Source organism: Pelobates fuscus, chromosome 5 (genome assembly GCF_036172605.1).
Source record: "Pelobates fuscus isolate aPelFus1 chromosome 5, aPelFus1.pri, whole genome shotgun sequence".
Classification (NCBI taxonomy): Eukaryota; Metazoa; Chordata; class Amphibia; order Anura; family Pelobatidae; genus Pelobates; species Pelobates fuscus.
The window spans coordinates 11626299-11640363 of record NC_086321.1 but is presented as its reverse complement, the minus strand read 5'-3'; positions in this window follow the sequence as shown (position 1 = coordinate 11640363).

The window sequence follows — 14065 nt, the reverse complement described above, 5'->3', positions numbered from 1 at the left end:
AAACCAAATAGATAAGACAGAGGAGATTAAATAATTTTATTTTACTTTCTATACCTAACAAAGTCCCATTGTATTAGGGGTCATTTGTAGTATCACAAACTGTCATATTAGAAATTATAGCAGAATATGCAGACACATACAAGAAAATTCAAGAAAACTGTGTGATCTGACAGAAGATTTGAGTTAGGGCAAACATATAGATAACGTAAATGACGTCAAAAATAGCCACCAGGAAAAGTTAACTCTTTCCTGGATAGGTATGTTTAGTGGGACAAGACTGCCATCTTGAGTCCAAATACTAAAATGGTTACCTACAAGGGAACCACACCCCTAGTTTCCTATTGGTTATCACCTAAGGAATTTTCCCTTTAAAAAGTTAAGACAAGGGAAGAGAGGGGGCAGAATCGGGCAATCAGAGTAACCAAGAAAATCAGGAGAGAGGTCGATCAAGGCAGAGCCAGGAGGAGTAATGCAGAGCAAGAGAGAAACATTCCTTGACACTTAGCTACCTGAGAATATCTGATGAGAAAATATCTACTTAACTGGTAAATATACTGGCATTTAATTAATTAATTAAAATTAATTAAAATTAATAGCATGATATATGACTAGATAAATCATGATTAGATTTCATATTTAGAAATCTTATTAATAAGAAATACATGATTACACTTTTTACTCTGCAGGTAAAAACGATAACATTGTATTTATGTGATTAATATCACAAGTTAGAATATTGTGACATTTATCCAGCTGTATTAATTTGCTCTAAAATATGGTAAAATATCTGTTAGGCAAATTAAAATATCAGCTTCTATCACATAGTAAGATTTCTCATTGGATGGATCAAGGAAGTGACTAATGACTGTTTAAATATTATTTTATTTAAAATTACATAAAATAGATCTTAAATCCCTAGAAGAGGTCTAGCCAGCATTGCAAGGGTTATTTCTAACTGCCAGCTGAAAGCTAAGTTTTTATGGCTTTACGCCATGTGAATCCTCTCCTCCCTGTGAAACTTTCACATTCCTTCTCTGTGAAGAAAGGGTCATAAATGTCTTGACGGCCTAATGTGTAGATTTTAAACTACGTCTTACGTTTCATATTGCCACTTTGTATTGCATATTCATGTTATACTGAATTTCCATTGATTATTATCATGCATGTTACTTATATTATTATTATTTAAATTGCTAAGAAAGAAAAATGATCTATTTTTATAACAATTGTGATTTTAATTATATGGTTTACATTTCACTTATAACGATACATTCTTTGGGATCTGAGAATTAAATTAGTGGGTAATTCTCTCTGTTTACAATTATTATCCCATAAATATCCCCACAATATCATCAGATGTGTTCCACAGACATCCTCCTCCCATTAGTAACAAATGTGAGGGATACTGCTTAAATGTCAAAATATTTATTGGTACAAGGATAAAAGTAACAAAATAACAAAGTAAAACAATCTCTCTAACAATGGCCCAACCCTACGCATTTCATCTGTTACCAACTAGACTTCCTCAGGGGTAATTGCTCCAAAGATCTCCTGTGCAGTGTCGTCCTTCCTTTCTCCGGCATGGTTATAAATCACTCGGTGAGGCTCCCGCCTTTATTGCCCGCCTGTCCCGATAGCGGTCCAAGCCTCTTTCTCATGTACCGTTCTTCCTTGTGCGCATGTGCACAAACGGCAACATCTTGATCGGGAGATCGAGAGTCCGTGCAAAGTCCTCACATCATCCTAAACATAGTCCCAATGTGGCTCATAGAAAGTATATGAGGAGGGTAAATGGCACATAGAAAAGAAGTTAAAAACACCAGACAGAGAAGAATATTCATAAAAACTGTACATATTATAAATTACAGATATCACAACCAGTGACCTAGTATTTTGATATTAACAAAACAATTAATACGTATCAAAAGACTGTCCAAGTGATGTAAAGCCAAAAACCCTTAAAGGAGACATCAACTTAATATTATATAATTTGAAGTGAACCCCAAAAGACAAAGCAATCTATCTTGAAACTTCTTGATGGAAAGAAGTTTTTGGAAAGGGTTTTTGGCTTTACATCACTTGGACAGTCTTTTGATACGTATTAATTGTTTTGTTAATATCAAAAGAACAGCAGAGGAGATCATGGAGACCTGGCAAAGAGAGAGCACAGGAAGTGATGTCACTCCTCAGACCCCGCCTCTCCTCACTCAGAGCTCGGCAGAGGAGATCATGGAGACCTGGCACAGAGAGAGCACAGGAAGGGATGTCACTCCTCAGACTCCACCTCTCCTCACTCAGAGCTCGGCAGAGGAGATCATGGAGACCTGGCACAGAGAGAGCACAGGAAGTGATGTCAATCCTCAGACCCCGCCTCTCCTCACTCAGAGCTCGGCAGAGGAGATCATGGAGACCTGGCACAGAGAGAGCACAGGAAGTGATGTCACTCCTCAGACCCCGCCTCTCCTCACTCAGAGCTCGGCAGAGGAGATCATGGAGACCTGGCACAGAGAGAGCACAGGAAGTAATGTCACTCCTCAGACCCCACCTCTCCTCACTCAGAGCTCGGCAGAGGAGATCATGGAGACCTGGCCCAGAGAGAGCCCAGGAAGTGATGTCACTCCTCAGACCCCGCCTCTCCTCACTCAGAGCTCGGCAGAGGAGATCATGGAGACCTGGCCCAGAGAGAGCCCAGGAAGTGATGTCACTCCTCAGACCCCGCCTCTCCTCACTCAGAGCTCGGCAGAGGAGATCATGGAGACCTGGCACAGAGAGAGCACCGGAAGTGATGTCACTTCTCAGACCCCGCCTCTACTCACTCAGAGCACAGCAGAGGAGATCATGGAGACCTGGCACAGAGAGAGCACAGGAAGTGATGTCACTCCTCAGACTCCGCCTCTCCTCACGCAGAGCTCGGCAGAGGAGATCATGGAGGCCTGGCACAGAGAGAGCACAGGAAGTGATGTCACTCCTCAGACTCCGCCTCTCCTCACGCAGAGCTCGGCAGAGGAGATCATGGAGACCTGGCACAGAGAGAGCACAGGAAGTGATGTCACTCCTCAGACCCCGCCTCTACTCACTCAAAGCACAGCAAAGGAGATCATTGAGACCTGGCACAGACAGAGCACAGGAAGAGATGTCACTCCCCAGACCCTGCCTCTCCTCACACAGAGCACAGCAGAGGAAATCATGAAGACCTGGCACAGAGAGAGCACAGGAAGTGATGTCACTCCTCAGACCCCGCCTCTCCTCACTCAGAGCCTGGCAGAGGAGATCATGGAGACCTGGCACAGAGAGAGCACAGGAAGTGATGTCACTCCTCAGACTCCGCCTCTCCTCACGCAGAGCTCGGCAGAGGAGATCATGGAGGCCTGGCACAGAGAGAGCACAGGAAGTGATGTCACTCCCCAGACCCCACCTCTCCTCACACAGAGCACAGCAGAGGAGATCATGAAGACCGGGCACAGAGAGAGCACAGGAAGTGATGTCACTCCTCAGACCCTGCCTCTCCTCACTCAGAGCTCGGCAGAGGAGATCATGGAGACCTGGCACAGAGAGAGCACAGGAAGTGATGTCACTCCCCAGACCCCACCTGTCCTCACACAGAGCACAGCAGAGGAGATCATGGAGACCTGGCACAGAGAGGGCACAGGAAGTGATGTCACTCCTCAGACACCGCCTTTCCTCACTCAGAGCCTGGCAGAGGAGATCATGAAGACCTGGCACAGAGAGAGCACAGGAAGTGATGTCACTCCTCAGACTCCGTCTCTCCTCACTCAGAGCACAGAAGAGGAGATCATGGAGACCTGGCACAGAGAGAGCACAGGAAGTGATGTCACTCCTCAGACCCCGCCTCTACTCACTCAGAGCACAGCAGAGGAGATCATGGAGACCTGGCACAGAGAGAGCACAGGAAGTGTTTTCACTCCTCAGACTCCGCCTGTACTCACACCCTAATCCCCGTGGCACGCCTATGGATTGAGTCCTCAAATGCCCCCCTTCCTCCCCCTGTCCAAGAGATGATGGACCCCAACCCCCCCCCCCCCCCATCGGGCGCCTGTCTTCATCTCAGCCGCGGCAAGGGAGCTGTGTACTGTCTGCTTCTTCTCGCCGCTCGCCGTTTGCTGATGCAGGGAGCCGCAATATGACGTCATATTCCGGCTCCCAGCTACAGCAGACAGCCCGCGCTGCAAGAGGGAGCAGACAGCACACAGCTCCCTCGCCGCGGCTGAGATGAAGACAGGCGCCCAACCCACTGGACCCCAGGGATAAGTCCACGCCAGCACTCCAGGTAGGGAGCCTGGGTGTACATTTTTTAATTTTTTTTTTTTATTTGTGAGTGTGTGTCTGTGAATGTATGTGTGTGTGTGTGTGAGTGTCTGAATGTGTGTGTGTGTCTGTGAGTGTATGCGTGTGTGTCTGAGTATGCGTGTCAGTGTGTGTGTGTGTGCATATATATATACACACACACACACACACTGGAGTGTATATAATATTTTTGGGGGGGTGGGAATCTTGGGAGAGTTCCCACACTTTATTCCCCAGGAATTTATTCTCCCCTGTTGGCTCACGCAGAACCGGCGCTATCTGGGTGCCGGCTCTGCTCTAAGCCTCAATGGGCCGGCGGGGAGATCAAAGATCTACCTCACTGGCCCACAGCAGCATGGAGGGAGGCAGGAGAGAACCCGGGGAGCTCTAGACAGCATCTCCGCCAGGTTAATCTTGCGAGATCTGAGCGTTGCAGCAGTAACACTCAGATCTAGCGAGAGTTAACTCTAGCCCCGCAGGCTAGAGTTAACTCTCCACTGGACCACCAGGGATGGCACATGGCAGCAAGGATCCCCCCTACTACATAAGGTAAGAAGGGAGGGGGGATATTTACTAATCAGCCCCCACCTCTACAATTCCTCCAAACATAAAGCACCCACTCACAAACAGCACCTACACACATACAGCACCATCACACAAACAGCACACACACACAGCACCCTCACACACACAGCACACAAACAGCACCCACACACATACAGTACACATACAGCACCCTCACACACAGCACGCTCACACACAGTACACTAACCGCACCCTCACAAACACACACAGCACCTTTACAAACACACAACACCGTCACACACAGCACACTAACAGCACCCTCACAAACACACACACACAAACAGCACCCTCACAAATACACGACACCCACACACATCACACAAACAGCACCCTCACACACACAGCACCATCACACACACACACACACACTGACTTGTAGTGAATTAAAATCGGAATTACAAAACTGAGATAAACATAGACACACTGTGATGGAATTTCTCCAAATCACTAATTTAAATTTACATATTTGCAGTTCAGATTTTGATTTGCTACATTCCAGATTTTAGTGATTGATCCTGAGTTTTTATACTCTGAGCACTATATAGAATTTTAACCATTTATAAATGCCATGCAAGATCGACCCACCCAGTATTTGGACTTGTGTGTCTAACCTTGGACATCAGCTAGTGTTGGACAGCAAATTCCAGACATTTTTGCCAGCAGATAAGGTCTATTGTTCTGTTGATCCTTAATCTTTTTTTTTTTTTTTAAAGGCTCAATCAATATTACATCAGGCAAATGAAAAGCTGGACCTCCTTAAATATTCTATGGAGGAACTAGTGAAAGAACTTCCTGATAGCCATCCCAGGAAGAGTATTACCACCGAGGAATTGTCCCTTAATTCTAACATATCCAAGCCCGCGGCACTAACGGGTAAGTTCTTTTGTCCCTGAAATATCTGTCAACGCAGGAAACAAGAAATTTGACGTAAATGCAAATCTAAAGGTGACCGGTGACATTTTACATGATAACAATATGGAACCAGCACACATTATCTGTCATCAGCATTTTTTCAGATTAGTTTAGTCACCATGTATAATAATCTGAACATGTGTAGTTGTCATGTTACTAAGGATTTGTCCAGTCCCAGTATTTTCATGAAATTCTGTTTTACATTATTTGCATATTCTTAGAGTCTCCCTAAGTGTAAAGGTTAATCCAGAAGTGCACTCCTTCTTGGTTACAACTTGTGTAGCGTGGACTTGTTACATTCTGGTTCTGAATTACTCCTGTGTGTGTTTAGAAATATCTACAAATAATATAGGTTTCCTCTCTAATGGCACAAGTGAGATAAACCTTGTTTGAGGATCGAGCAGGGACTATGTGAAGATACTGAGTTTTTATCTGTGTGTAAATTCTGTTTTGATTGGTTTATATGCGATAAAGATGTAAAAGCTGCCTTATTATTGAATATTCTGTGTTTCCTACTTAGATCAACCATGAAGTTCCCTGTAACATAAGATGCATATTTCATGGTTGCTGAAGGTCTATTTCTTTCTATAAATATGCCGGTTTACAGAGATGATAGAGTGGTGGTGGAATCCATAAGGGAATCTAATATTTGATTATTGTAGGAAATGTATTGAGTGAACATTTGGTGAGAGGAGAGTGAATATATTCCTGTGATGACACAAGTGAAAATGTAATAGTGATTGTTACAATATAAATTCTGATTGTTTGACAGGTACCCTGAAAGTGAAAGTAAAGGGCTTTCACAATATTCTGGAGAATGTACCTGGGAGACTAAAAGACCCGTCAGATGTTCTCCCAGGAAGGAGGACACGTCAAGGAGGAAGATTCTCATTAATGAGCCGGATCAGAAAAAACAACCGTGTTGGCAGTCAGAACATCCAAGAGACTGTTGGCTTTTCCAGTACAGTGATTTTTATCTTATAATTCCCATTATGTGTCCAGTGACGCTCAATAACAGAACTCAATATCTGGGGTATCGAACTTCTGCTCTCCCACTTAGCCACTCAAAGGAAAATCCACCTGAATAATTATATCTCGGTACTGGGGGGCTGCAGGTCGACCCCTAATTATATAATTGTAAAAGTGCTGCGGAATATATAAATGATAACAATAATTACTCTACCACATCGAAACTGGGACTTACTCATCATACAAACTCCATTCTCTACATTACTCACCTAACAGAAAAGGCAGAGGACAAAAATATAATTTTTTACATGTTTTTCGTTAAGTAGTTCTTGTGTTATTTTATTTCACATATATCTCCTTGGTTATATTCCAACCATATCACCTGGCCAACTACAAGTTTTTCTTTTTTTTTCTTTTTTTTCTTTCTTTTTTTGGAGTGCAGGAGGATAGACTCCCCAAATAAAATCAAACTCCTAGAGTTTGGTTAAAGGTAATAGATCAAACTTTATATTGCCAGCTGTATTTTTACCGTGGCCGTGTGTTGATTACATCCTCAATAAGAAATGTTCTTTAAAATAAAATGCTCTTATCCTGTTAAGTTGAGTTCCTGAAATTTCCTTACAGACGAGGTCCGTGCTCAGCTGAAGATTGACCAGATTCCAATGGGTTCAACCAGTTGGAAAACTGTGTCTAATCCATCCTGGAATGAGACATTTAAACTGGAGTTAAATAAGGTACGAATTTACTTAAACTCAAGTATATTGATCCTAGAAAGAGAAAACACTTTCCGGAAATATTACCTTAAGGGAAAAATATGGATAAAATCCCATCTTGGTGATAGTTTTCAGGCTAAGTGGATGCCTGTATTATTATTATTATTATTTTCTGTTAGTAGGAATATTACATGCCTAATTAACATCCATTGGTGGCCCCAGGAAGAATTTATACTAATCCATAAATCTGCAAATCCTGTAAAGAGTTGTCTAAGCCAGTGTAACTGGAACTCTTATTTCTAAACATTTTAGGACCTTAATGTGTCTTCAGCCAGTTATGATTTACAATTATTATACATTGGGTTTATCTTTCATTAGAAATTGTTATGAGATTGTATAAAATAAATCAGTGACATGTTGCATTTTATAGTTATTTGGTAGAAAATGTTTGCCAATACGGATTCTGGTTGTAGTGATTTGTCAAGCATTATCTAATAGCATTGTTTATTTGCCTACTTTCCCCAATACATGAGCTTGCCATGTGGATAGAATATGTATAGATGCAGACTGATTATAAGTTTACATACTCACCACGTCTGGGTCTGCTTAATTCTCTGTACACCTGACTTGATATGAACTGTGATCAATCTCTCACAGTGAGCAAGTCCTGCCGTGTCAAGCCCACACATGGAAGACTAGTAGTGTGGCTAGTGATGGGCCAAGAATGTGACAAGTTGATATCTATTCATTTGCCATCCTCTACGTATTGATGAAAAATTGTTTGTCAGTTTTTAATGTGAAAATGGTAAATGTGGTTAAAATGTGTGAAAATGGTTTGAGATGACAGCATGATTGGTCAGAAATATACATTCCTGGTAATAAAAGGGTTTATAGAAGAAAACATTTTTTCCTTTAAATAACTATTGCTCATTTAATTTGAACATAGTCTCGGGAGCTGGAATTATCTCTATATTGGCACGATCGGAGATCACTGTGTGCCACAAAGACACTGAAGTTGGAGGAATTCCTAGTGAACCGGAAACAGGAACTGTGCTTACAACTGGAGCCACAGGGCACCCTTTTCATCAAGGTGAGAGCCAATCTCTGGCCACTATCAATTTATAGTTATTTACCTATTTTCATTTAATAAGTTAGGAAACAGAAGGACGAATCATTTACACAACTGTACAATTAAAAGCTGGTGAATTTTATTTTTTTCCCCAATTTTACAGATTTCCCAAAGTTTACAAATATAAGGGCACTGTGAAATCTATTGATCAAATGGCACATTGTAGGCAAAAATAGGTGATTTGAAATGATTCCCTAAGTCAGCTATGGTCACATCTTTTTTAGCTTAACTTTCATTTCACACAATTCGGTGTTAGCGAATAAACCCTTCAATATACGACATATTACTTATATGACAGCTTATAGTATTTTTAGAAATGTTCTCTTTTTGAGATAAAGGACACTGTATCAACGGATTAACTGTTTAAGTAAATGAAGGGCTTTGCTTATTGTGATTAGCTGTAGAAGAACAGATTTGAAGCTGTTTATTTTCCATTTGTGTGTCTGTTTATATGTTGGTTTGGTACAATGAGGATATTATCATTTACTTCTCACAGTTAACTCTGTTGGTTTATTTTGGAATAGGTAACATTTTCCAGTCCTTTCATCCAGAAAAGGCCAAAACTTCAGACAATTAGGAAATTCTTCTCCAAAAAACAAGGTAAGTGTATGTTTAACATGTCTCGCATTAAATAGCAAACCGCCCATGGGCCTTTAAAGGCATCTGTCAGGGAGACTTGATTATTATTTGGTTACTGACAAGAGGTAACCCTTGTACCCCAGTACTAGCCCCCGTGTGATACAAAACTTGTCAAGCAATGTGAGGGATGCGCTCAGTAACCAGTGAGGGACTTCATGTTTCATTTTCTTATAGGCAATATAGGCAATCGAAAATATGCAATGCCCATATATATTAACCTCTCCCAGTCCACGTTGTCCTGTTGGGGTTTTAGTAGCCCAAGAGTGCGTTCCTTGTTTCTTTTCTTAATGATTTCTGAATTGTGTTTGTTTTCTCGATTCTTCTGATCTCTGGTATCCTTTGTCTTTGGCTGGTTATAGTGTTTATCTGTATCTCTCCTGTTCTTCACCGAGGCTTTCTATATGACTAATCTACCGTTTACCCGACCATTCTGAGGATCGGTATTCGGCTTGTTTATTTGTTGTGTTATAGTTTGTATGTTTTGGTTCTACGCTGAGCTTGACAGGTACATCCATTGTAACAACCATAATATAGATGTACATCTTATAACATATACAGTACACACAGATTAAATTACGTATACCTACCGGACGTTCATTATTTTCATTGGATGCCAGTCCTCTTCAACATTAAACCTGGTTTCAATGTATTATTGTGAGCCATTGTTATTATAATATGTAAATCTTGACTAACAATTAATACACTGAAACAAAGTTCTAGGCTGGGAGAATTTGTTACTAGTTTTCCTTTCTTGTTTCTGGATTGTAAATCCATTTTCATGTATTATTTATTACTGATCATATACAATATTCAATCTTATGTTCTCTGTTACATCTATAGAAGAGACCATCCAGCCCGCTCCAGAGGAGGATACAGCTATTGCCATCCTTTCATCATTGCCAGTGTCGAACACTGAGAGCGTGGTTCCATCACCGCCCGCTTTCTCTAATAATAGTGAAGAGACTATACAATCAGCATCTGAGGAGTATACAATATCTGGCAGTCTTCCTTTGCCAGAATCCGACACTGAGAGCGTGGTTCCATCACCGCCCTCTGTTGATACCGATACTGAGGAGACCATACAATCAGCATCTGAGGAGGATACAATATCTGGTAGTCTTCCATTGCCAGTATCAGACACTGAGAGCATGGTTCCATCACTTCCCGCTGTCGATTCCGATACTGAAGAGACCAGCCAATCAACATCTGAGGAGGATATAACATTTGGCAGTCTTCCTTTGCCAGTATCAGACACTGAGAGGGTGGTTCCATCACCGCCCGTTGTCACTAACGATCCTGAAGAGATTATCCAATCAGCATCTGAGGAGGATATAACATTTGGCAGTATTCCTTTGCCAGTATCGGACACTGAGAGGGTGGTACCATCAACGCCCGCTGTCACTAACGATCCTGAAGAGATTATCCAATCAGCATCTGAGGAGGATATAACATTTGGCAGTCTTCCTTTGCCAGTATCAGACACTGAGAGGGTGGTTCCATCAGCGCCCGCTGTCGCAAACAATCCTGAAGAGATTATCCAATCAGCATCTGAGGAGGATATAATATCTGGTAGTCTTCCTTTGTCAGTGTTTAACACTGAGAGCGTGGAGTCATCACCACGGGCTCTAGATACCGAATCGGAAGAGACCATCCAATCAGCATCAGAGAATGATATAAAATCTGACAATTCTTTATTTCCAGTATTTGACACTGAGAGCGTGGAGACATCACCGCCAGTTTACGATACCTACACGGATGAGATTATCCAGTCAGATGAGGATAGAATATATGACAGTCCTCCAGTGCCAGAATTTATCACTCTGAGCCCAGAGTCATCATGGTCAATTAGGTATTTTCACATATTCATCTTTCTCATCAATGCTGTTAAAACTGCTACACTTTACCATAAACTCCTTATTTGCTCCCCTTTAATGTAAGCATGTCTTTTATTACAGTTTGTCTCTCTGTATGTCATGTAACACTGTCTGCAGTTTGCTTGTAACAAGTAAGGTTATCAGAGAGAAATATTTTTACAGAACGTTTATGAATTGCATTTTCACTGACGGGACTTGAAAGTTCTTCCCAGCAGAATGTGGAATTCGCCTGTTACCAGAGTGAAATACAGTAATTAATCACGGCAGATCCTTTGTGATCCCATCTGTAATTAATCAATTGATTTCACACAATACACAATCATTGTGTATTATAAAACATGGCAATCTACAACCCTAGTGATAGATATTCCAGGGGAATCCCTTTAACATTGCACTGGATGTTACAGAATTTTCCACTAAGACACTCTGACTATAAAGATATGATGATATCAGATCTAAACGGTGCCATCTAAATAAATACCGTTTTCTTCATTCTTAAAGCGTTTCTCCTGTAGTAACATCGGACACTGATGCTGAGCCAAAAGATTTTCCTGTTGCAGATCGTACATCTTTTTGCAGCGATCAGCCAGGACATCATATTAGGATCCCAGATAGTCTGTATCGGGTAAAGATATATAACGTTTTCTAACTTGCTAATTGTATTTATTTGTTCAGCTGTAGCACAAACTTCATTATTAATGAACATGGAATAATTGCAAGCTCGGTGTAGAATGTTTTGTATAAAATCATGGGCATATTTAAACTCTGGGTTTAGTACATAGATTGGATCCTCAATTGTTTTATTACAACACGCGCTAATGGAACGTTGTTATTAATAATGTTTAACTTTCTTTTCCAGGATTATGGAGCATGCCAAGACGATTCTATGGACTACACTTCAGACCACGTGCCATGTGATACACCTCAGCATGATGGTAGAGTCTCCAATCAGGAAAACAGTGTCCTTCAAGATCCGGAACAGTATGAGGACCCATGGTATGATAACTTACACTGTGTGTAATAGGAGCACTTGTTTTGGCCATTTGTTTTTTCACCAGGATGGGGGCTATACGGGTAATTATAAATATTAAAAAAAATAAAAATATTTTCTTTGCAGCATCCAGCGAGGAGTACAACTGAGCCTCGAGGATTTCCAGTGTCTCTCTGTGCTGGGCAGAGGACACTTTGGGAAGGTGGGTTTTGAGTAAATTCCAATTCTAGTGAGAAATAGAAGGTGTCTAAACAAATGCTATCTAACAAATATATATATATTTTAATTCAGGTTCTACTTGTTGACCACAAACGTACAAACACCATGTTCGCCCTAAAAGTCCAGAAAAAACGAAAGATAATTGCATCTGATTGTATTGACTAGTCAGTGAATGGAGAATACTTACAATCCTAGTTTGTTTGTTAATTTTTTGGATGGTAGTTCTATTTGTTGTTCACAAAACTGATTCATTCACTTATTCCCTTTTTATTTTCAAGTCTTAAACATGAGAAGAACATCTTTCAGACCGTAAGCCGCAAACGACACCCATTCCTTGTGAATTTGTTCGCTAGTTTCCAGACAGAAGATCTTGTCTGCTTTGTGATGGAATATGCCGCTGGTGGGGACCTACTGTCAACTCTTACTAACAACATGGTGGCTTTTACAGAAAACAGAGCTATGTAAGTATAGTTTGGGGATTATGACCACATATCTAGAACTCTAAAGACAATTGTGTCAGCTGGTGATTTAAGTTGGACTACAAGTTCAGTGAAGCATAGACAGATAATGATAAAAGCTGACAGTTAATACCTAAGATAGAAGACAATGCAGGAAATATGACTGAGCATAGAGTGACACAGGATGGTGGCATGAAACCATTCAATGGTACAAAAACTTAATTTCCTTCCCTAAAATAAAACAGACTTATTGTCTTATCTACAGGTTTTATGCGGCGTGTTGTGTCCTCGGCCTCGAATTTTTACATAAAAAAAATATTGCTCACAGGTAAGTGTAGAGGAAAAACTAAAGATGGACATACAGTTATATTGTCCGCAGTAATGTTATCTATGTTATTTACTGTACTGTGATTAGAATATTGTCTATGGTTTAATTAATTAGCTATGTTATTATGTTAACTTTATCATATGTTAGTTAAGTCCTTCAATTTAACCTTTTATTTAGTCTAAATAAGAAAACCCTGTAATCCAAGTACCCTTTAGTGATATGTAAAAATAATAAACTCCTATTCTGCATTTTAATCTAGAGATCTCAAATTGCGGAATATCGTTGTAGACAAGGACGGATACGCCAAAATTACCGACTTCGGTCTTAGCAAACAAGGTAAAAATAATTTTATATTTAGCTAAAGTCATTTGTCACAAAGTTATAGAATTTAAAGGGACACTCCGGGCACCCAGACCACTTCTGCCCATTGTAGTGATCTGGGTGCCAACTCCCACTACACTTAACCCTGCAACTGTAAATATTGCAGTTTTCATAAACAATATTTATAAATAAATAAATGCAATATTTACCTTGCAGGGTTAACTCCTCCTGTAGTGGATGTTTACTAGACAGCCACTAGACGTCACTTCCGGGTTTATAGCACAGATTTTCCTATAGGGAGGTCTAATGCGCATTAGGTCTCCCCCGCCGTCATCTGAGGAGCGTGGTCGGACCCTGAACCAGCGCCGAGGGACATCGGCGCTGGATAAAGGTAAGTCACTGAAGGGGTTTTAACCCCTTCAGCAACCTGGGATGGAGGGTGGGAGGGAGAGGGGATTGTTTTCCTGGCACTGGAGAGTCCCTATAACATTAGCCATAGACATATAACATCCAACTGCAGTCCAAAATAAAGTATTTATGAAATACAGGAATTAAATCAAATATTGATGTATAATAAAATAAGGGGCCATTGTACGAATTCACATCCAGTGAGAGGTTCAGG